This window comes from Crinia signifera, chromosome 2, assembly GCF_055691185.1.
Source record: "Crinia signifera chromosome 2, ASM5569118v1, whole genome shotgun sequence".
NCBI classification, from domain to species: Eukaryota; Metazoa; Chordata; class Amphibia; order Anura; family Myobatrachidae; genus Crinia; species Crinia signifera.
The window spans coordinates 266,299,205-266,307,510 of NC_139218.1; the positions used below are offsets into that span (position 1 = coordinate 266,299,205).

Here is an 8,306-nt window from a genome sequence, read left to right on the forward strand (position 1 = left end):
AGAGAGTAATGTTAATAAAACGTCACTTTTATTAAATTCATTTAAAATAGTTGCGAATATAAAAGAAAATTGACAAGACATGAGACAACATATAGTGATCTAAAAAAGGATAAAAATCCTTCACCTAGTGGAAACCCCACTGCCTATTATCCCAGTTAATTTCAATTGAATTGCTGTATGGCTCAGAAATATGGTTATGTTACTAATTAATATAGCGTGGATCAAACAGGGTTGTTACCATTATGTATACAATGTTTCAAAATGACCCTGAGGCTCTCTCTAGCAGCCGCTGGCAAGCGCCTGAGCACGGGTATAATACCGTCTCAGCGCTGCTGCTGGCTTGCTGGAGCCAGTAGTACCACGACCTGTGTTCTCCCACAGAGCTGCGCCTGAGGGGTGCCTGCGTGCACTCCCTCGCTCAGGTGGGTTGAGAACAGACAGGAACACTCACGGTTCTGGCGCCAGATACCGTGTCAGTGTATTTTGTAGGGGACCGTGTCCAACGGTAACCCCAACGCAGCCAACAGATCAAAAAATACAATTTGTAAATGGGGAGGGGAGAGTGGGGTTTTAGACACACTAGGTCCGTGTCTATGGTAGCACACCCTCGTACTTATTACTAATAAACTGTTGATAATATACAAGGAGGGTCCACCCTTGCATAGAAACCAACTAATTACTGTGCGACTGACCATACCCTCTTCTAATTCTTTAATCTGCAGATATATCAATTCACAAACAACACAAAGCTCACTTTCAATCTGGAATAATGTTTTTATTTTTCCTGTCCATTTTCACAGGATAACCAAGATGGCAAAGAAAAACATACAGTAAGTGAAATAATAACACAGGCAGGACAAAATATAGCTTTAGCAGAATCATCTATCACACAACAGGTGTTTTCCCAAGTGATTCACACCAGCACTGAGTGGCCATCAGCCAACAATCCTGGCAGTCAGGGACAACAGGAAAAAACAAAGAAATAGCATTTCAAGAGAAGGTACCTGCAATTTCGGTACCCTTTGCACGGAATTGGATAGAGTTTGCAAACAAGAAGCTGGGCCACACAACTAAGTAGGGACAAAATAACGGAGGAGATCAATAGGGATGGCACCACATTATTTTGCTGCTGCGGAAGGGGGTGATCTTGTTCCCCTTCGCCCAGCACGGAGTGGAACTGGAGGAATAGCAGCAGAAACGGCAGAGAGTAGGTCCCTATTGGTGGTGATAAGCTTCACCACAAGCTCATTGTGGCGGAGGAGGAGGTCATTTTGGCGGCTGAGCAGGTCGTTTTGCCAGATGGCTTGTTCAGCAATGACCTGCTGACTGGCAGCCATCGCCTTCATGACCTCCTCGCTCCTATCCTGACACTCTGCCGCTACCACTCCCTGCTGTAAAATGGCCTGAAGCAGCTCCCCCCCAAGATTTAATTCGGCCTGCGTGGGACCATGCTGGACATTGGGTACTTGTGTGGGTGGAGTTCTCTCAAGTGATGGAGTGGCTGGGGACGGTGGAGGTCCATCTTGGTCTAAAAATATAGGGGAAAAGATCAAATTTTAGACACATGCTATAATACAATGGATTAAAACAATACAACGCCACGTTTAACATTTAGCTCCTAGAGCAGCAGCAAACACCTCTACCGGGAGCTCTAGTCTGGCTGTGCCTCCACCGTCCTGCCAGCTTTTTCTTGAGGTTACTTTTGAAATCATGTCACCAAAAAAATACAAATGACCACTGAATACATAATATACCAATTGATATCATTTTGACAAATATCATTTGTATTCAATGTAAACCATGCACATAGCATTTACTGCAATGTACCCATTTAATATAGTGTATTCATGGCATTTACTTATCACATCCAATACAAATACACATAATTGTTGACGTGTTTAACCTCAAAAAAGCGAAATGTTTCCTCCCATACTTAGACTCATGGGACAGTAAGATGTGATACAGGCCATGAGCTTTTATTTGGTAAGATGTAAAATACACTTAATAGGTCCTTTTGGTATGGGCAACCAATCACATCCTGCCTACTATCTTGTAGAGCAGGGGTGGGGAACCTCCGGCCAGCGGGCCGGATACGGCCCCCGCACCCTGCTTGTCCGGCCCGCCCGTCCAGCTGCATATTTTATGGTTTAAGCAGACCCTCGCCCGCCTGGCTATATTACTTCAGTAATATAGCTGTGCGGGCGGGCGGCTGATTAATAAGTATATAGGCGGGCGAGCGGTGGGCTGATTAAGCTTGATCCCGCCCGCCTATATTACTGATTAATCAGCCGGCCGCCCACCCGACAAGCAATGTTCCTATCCTACCTATTCAGCCGCTCGCCCGCCCACATGGATGGCTGCTGCCGCGGGGAGATGTTAACACGCGCCCACCAATCACAGTGGCTGTGGATGTGATGCATCCACAGTGATTGGCGGGCGTGATGCGGGCGGTAGGTAGGGAGACTGGTCGCCTGATTAAGGAAGGATCAGTCAGTGCATGGGCGGGAGCATCCTACAACAGCCGCAGCAGCAGCCATCACGCTGTGCTGCTACAACTAGTGTGTTAAAGGTACTGTAAATGCTGCTCCTCTCACCCTCCCTTCCCCAGTGACTGACAGATCCAGGGGTTGTCATTTACCCCTGGATTCACACCCAAACAGGTTTATGTGATTATCTCTGATTATTATAATCAGAGATAATCACATAAACCTGTTTGGGGGTGACACTGCCACTTTCTCCACTTTTTATGAGTAAATGACAACCCCTAGATTAATGCTGCCCGTGTGTATAATGTCCACATGTATATGCTGCTGCCCTGTGTATAATGCCCACATGTATATGCCACTGCCCTGTGTATAATGCCCACATGTATATGCCGCTGCCCGTGTGTATAATGCCCACATGTATATGCCGCTGCCCTGTGTATAATGCCCACGTGTATATGCCGCTGCCCTGTGTATAATGCCCATATGTATATGCCGCTGCCCTGTCTATAAATCCCACATGTATATGCCGCTGCCCGGTGTATAATGCCCACATGTATATGCCGCTGCTCTGTGTATAATGCCCACATGTATATGCCGCTGCCCGTGTGTATAATGCCCACGCGTATATGCCGCTGCCCTGTGTATAATGCCCACATGTATATGCTGCTGCCCTGTGTATAATGCCCACATGTATATGCCGCTGCCCTGTGTATAATGCCCACATGTATATGCTGCTGCCCGTGTGTATAATGCCCACGCGTATATGCCACTGCCCTGTGTATAATGCCCACATGTATATGCTGCTGCCCTGTGTATAATGCCCACATGTATATGCCGCTGCCCTGTGTATAATGCCCACATGTATATGCTGCTGCCCTGTGTATAATGCCCACATGTATATGCCGCTGCCCGTGTGTATAATGCCCACGCGTATATGCCACTGCCCTGTGTATAATGCCCACATGTATATGCTGCTGCCCTGTGTATAATGCCCACATGTATATGCCGCTGCCCTGTGTATAATGCCCACATGTATATGCTGCTGCCCTGTGTATAATGCCCACATGTATATGCCGCTGCCCATGTGTATAATGCCCACGCGTATATGCCGCTGCCCTGTGTATAATGCCCACATGTATATGCCGCTGCCCATGTGTATAATGCCCACGCGTATATGCCGCTGCCCTGTGTATAATGCCCACATGTATATGCTGCTGCCCTGTGTATAATGCCCACATGTATATGCCGCTGCCCGTGTGTATAATGCCCACGCGTATATGCCGCTGCCCTGTGTATAATGCCCACATGTATATGCCGCTGCCCTGTGTATAATGCCCACATGTATATGCCGCTGCCCGTGTGTATAATGTCCACATGCATATGCCGCTGCCCTGTGTATAATGCCCACGTGTATATGCCGCTGCCCTGGGTATAATGCCCACGTGTATATGCCGCTGCCCGTGTGTATAATGCCCACATGTATGTGCCGCTGCCCGTGTGTATAATGCCCACATGTATATGCTGCTGCCCTGTGTATAATGCCCACGTCTATATGCCGCTGCCCTGTGTATAATGCCCACGTGTATATGCTGCTGCCCTGTGTATAATGACCACATGTATATGCCACTGCCTTGTGTATAATGCCCACGTGTATATGCCGCTGCCCTGTCTATAATACCCACATGTATATGCCGCTGCCTGTGTGTATAATGCCCACATGTATATGCCGCTGCCCTGTGTATAATGCCCACATGTATATGCCGCTGCCCTGTGTATAATGCCCACGTGTATAAGCCGCTGCCCTGTGTATAATGCCCACATGTATATGCCGCTGCCCTGTGTATAATGCCCACATGTATATGCCGCTGCCAGTGTGTATAATGCCCACATGTATATGCCGCTGCCCTGTGTATAATGCCCACATGTATATGCCGCTGCCCTGTGTATTATGCCCACATGTATATGCCGCTGCCAGTGTGTATAATGCCCACATGTATATGCCGCTGCCCTGTGTATAATGCCCACGTGTATAAGCCGCTGCCCTGTGTATAATGCCCACATGTATATGCCGCTGCCCTGTGTATAATGCCCACATGTATATGCCGCTGCCAGTGTGTATAATGCCCACATGTATATGCCGCTGCCCTGTGTATAATGCCCACATGTATATGCCGCTGCCCTGTGTATTATGCCCACATGTATATGCCGCTGCCAGTGTGTATAATGCCCACATGTATTTTTAAGGTGATCATTTTTATATGGCCCCCGAAGGGTTTTCAAATTTTCCAAATGGCCCTCGGTAGAAAAAAGGTTCCCCACCCCTGTTGTAGAGGGTGCAACATAAATAAGAAGGACACTCAGATTGGTTGCCACTAGCAACATCACATGTGAAGTGTATTTTGCATCTAACTCTATTTGTAACCATACTTCAGACACATATAACCATCATTGACAAACCTATTTGTGGGTGTTTAGTAAAAACAAGGGATGGTACAGTACATTTTTCCTGTATAGCTTACTAAACATCCCATATCCAGAATGTTGTGATGGACAATGCTCAGTACTGTAGCAGCGTGCATGTGCAAAATCACACCCCTCTTTTCTGTGTTGCACACAACTCAACATTTACCTTCTCTATACCACCAGATAGAGATTTCTCAGGTACACCTGACATACTGCTGTGTTGATTTTTGACACAAAGAAATACATAAATAATCCATATCACGATATTGTGGTGCCACCTTATTGATCTCCTCTGTTATTTCCTCCCATATTTTATCCTTCATTGTGGGCGTCAACCACTTGTTTGTCAACTCTATCCACTCCCGGATTCGGGGTACCGATATTGCAAGTTCCTTCTCTTGAATCGACTTATTCTTCTTTTTCTTTGTTCCTGTTGTTGTCTGACTGCCAGGATTAGCATACCCTCCAACATATGAATGTTAGAAATCGGTACACATTCGGAAAGGGGGCGTGACCAATGTAAAGGGGGCGTGGCCAATGGTAAAGTGGGTGTCCACACCCCCTTTCCGAATGCGTACTGAGCATTTTTATACACTATATATATATATATATATATATATATATATATATATATATTCTTTAAGCACACACTTAATTCTGCACCTGCATAATAGTGCACTCACTGCATCCACATAGTGCAGACACGGCTCCAGCAGGGGAGGTGCACCAGCTGCCTCTCTACTTGTGGCTTACCTTGCATTGACTCTGCATTGACTCTGCTTCTAACCACCCCCCCCCCCCCCCCGGAGGTCGCACAGCTGACAGAGGCATGGGGGGTGAGAAGCAGTGACCTCTCCTGGCGGCTTGGCACCCTCTAAAAGTTTTAACGCGTACCACAGGTTCCACCCTCTCTATGCCTTTGTCCGCAACCTTTGCCACTAGCTGTCTCTACACCTGCCTGTACGCCCTCCCCCCCGGCGCCGGCTAACTGCGCTCACTGTCCGGCCCTCTTGCACCGCAGAAAAAGCTAACATGCGGCTGCCAGAGACTCTATGCTCTTCAGAAGGTCCGCCGGCTGCGTGACGTCATGACGCCGACGCACGCTGCCGGGACCCGCGGCAATGCACCACTGGGAACGGAGAGGGTGCCGGAGTGGGGCCATATTTGGCAGAATGACACTTTCCTTCTGCGCTGTGGAGAATAACGAACAGAAGTAGGAGCCATCTGCATTCTGCAAAAATCGGTACAATCGGTACATTCTGATTTAGCCGGTACAGACTGTTAAAAAACGGTACTGTACCGGCTAAATCGGTACAGTTGGAGGGTATGGATTAGTTTCTGATGCACTGGCAGTGCTGGCATGGCTTCTCTCTTGGGAAGGCACCTGCTGTGATCCTGATGATTCTGCTGATGCCATAGATTGTCCTGCTGTGAGGTGCTGCTTAGGCCCTCATCCGTCCGACCCTTATTGGGCCTCTGCCGAATGCTGGATGTTATTGAGGCCAGATTGGCTTGGATCAGCTCACGGTCAGAGATAGCCGAGTCTGAGTCTGAACCAGACATGTTAGCAGCAAAGGGACCTTATGTTTGGCCCTCTATAAATACCCCTGAAACAATCCTCAACCCACCCTCCCAAGCAGCATTCCGTATGCGCACCGACACTGTTCAGCGTTCACATCACGAAACACACGCTCCCCAAAAAAATCTGGTGGAAAATTACACACACTTGCAATAGAATTACACATAGGCCAAGTAGAAATGTACTAAACTGAGTTATTTGTTGTAGTGATATATCTGACTTTGTTATTCTGTGTATGTATTTGTTAGTGTTGATGCTATTTTTCCGGACTATTTAGAAATTCCATTCCAGATTTTAAAACAAACAACAGCAAATCACCTCTAATTACCTGATGTCAGGAAAAACACATGTAAGGGGCCTATATATATGGGATGGCTGCAATGTAGTTGTGTCCCAGCGTGTTCAGTTGCAAGGTAAGTTTGGATATGTTTTCTATTTGTTACTGAATGCTTCTGTATGTGTTTAAAAAGGGTTTTCTGACAATTCCAACATCCTAACATATATTCAAAAGAAGAAAAAGAGAGAATGAGTTCTGTGCACCTAGGCAGCCTATGATGGGTACATCCACAGTGGCTCTGAACCCCTAAACAAAGTAACAATACAAGACGAAAGTAGGATGTTCCCTCCACCGGCACCCTTAAAGAATCAGAGTGCGCCCCTAGATCAGCAGGAACAATCCTCTTCTCCAAATTTTTAATGGTTAATATGGGGTAAGTATAACCATAAGTTCCTCCTTTTAAATTAACCTATCCTCTTCTCCAAATTCGACTGTTTAATAGATAAGGAATCCTCAGATCTCCCCAGCATTCAACTGATTCCCAATGAACTCCCGAGAGACATACAAGAAAGAGAAAGGGGGCATATGGTGCAATACCACCTTTATTCACACAACAACAAAAATTACTGAAATCCCATACGAGTAGAAATGGCTAATTACCGAATGTGATGGAGAAAATGAAACAAATCAATTCTCATGAGCGCATGGAAACAAAAGATGATGGTCCGGAATCCGTCATCTAATGTAGGCTACACCGGCAAAAAGTCCAGATCGAACAAAGTATGCACCAAGTCCTCCTCAGTCACAACTGTGACCTTTTTCATAGAGAGTGGCCTTGGTGTTCTGCTTCAGGGGTTAAGTACCCCTCTAATAAAATAATTTCAACACAGGTGATTGCAATCATAATTTAAGAGCTATGTCCAGGAGCAGAGCATTGTGTCCAGGTGACCATACACGTACCAATTTCCCGGTACTTTCTGTGCTAAAATAGCATCGTTGTGCATATGTTGTGCATGGGATGCGATGCTATTTTAGCACAAAAAGTACCGGGTAATTGGTACGTGTATGGGCACCTCCTGGAATGGGTCATGTTGGGAGGTATGTACTTAATGAAGCTCTGTTAAGAAATAATTGCTCAGAATTCATGTGTTTTGATACCCACACACAGCTTAATGAGATCACACCCTTGTGTATTCCGGAATGATGATTAACAAGAGCTCATTTTTTACATTTTCTATAGTTCAGATTTAAGGTGGAATGTTTATTTATGTTTGGTAGATTTGTGGGTGGGAAACCACACTGTTATAAATCAAGTATGCAAGGTCATCCTCCAGGAATAGGATTGTCTGTTTAGAGTTGGCAGAAAAGTACATGTTTTTATTCTTTGAAAGATCTACAAATATGTACTTATTACTACTGTTTGACCTGCTGTGCACAACTGCACCCTGACATACACTGTCCATCCTTTAACTGGTAACACATGATATCTGGAATTCCATCA

At 46.0% G+C, this 8,306-nt stretch overlaps 1 long non-coding RNA gene across 1 annotated transcript in view; it reads left to right on the forward strand.

Annotated features, from left to right (window-relative positions):
- LOC146057388 (uncharacterized) overlaps nucleotides 1–7,634 on the forward strand; it is a 30,459-nt gene extending 22,825 nt beyond the window's left edge. Inside the window, exons 2-4 of the long non-coding RNA XR_014469713.1 lie at nucleotides 801–830; nucleotides 6,806–6,941; nucleotides 7,308–7,634. This is a non-coding gene — a long non-coding RNA (uncharacterized LOC146057388). The remainder of the gene's footprint in view (nucleotides 1–800; nucleotides 831–6,805; nucleotides 6,942–7,307) is intronic.
- The last annotated feature ends 672 nt before the right edge of the window (nucleotides 7,635–8,306 follow it).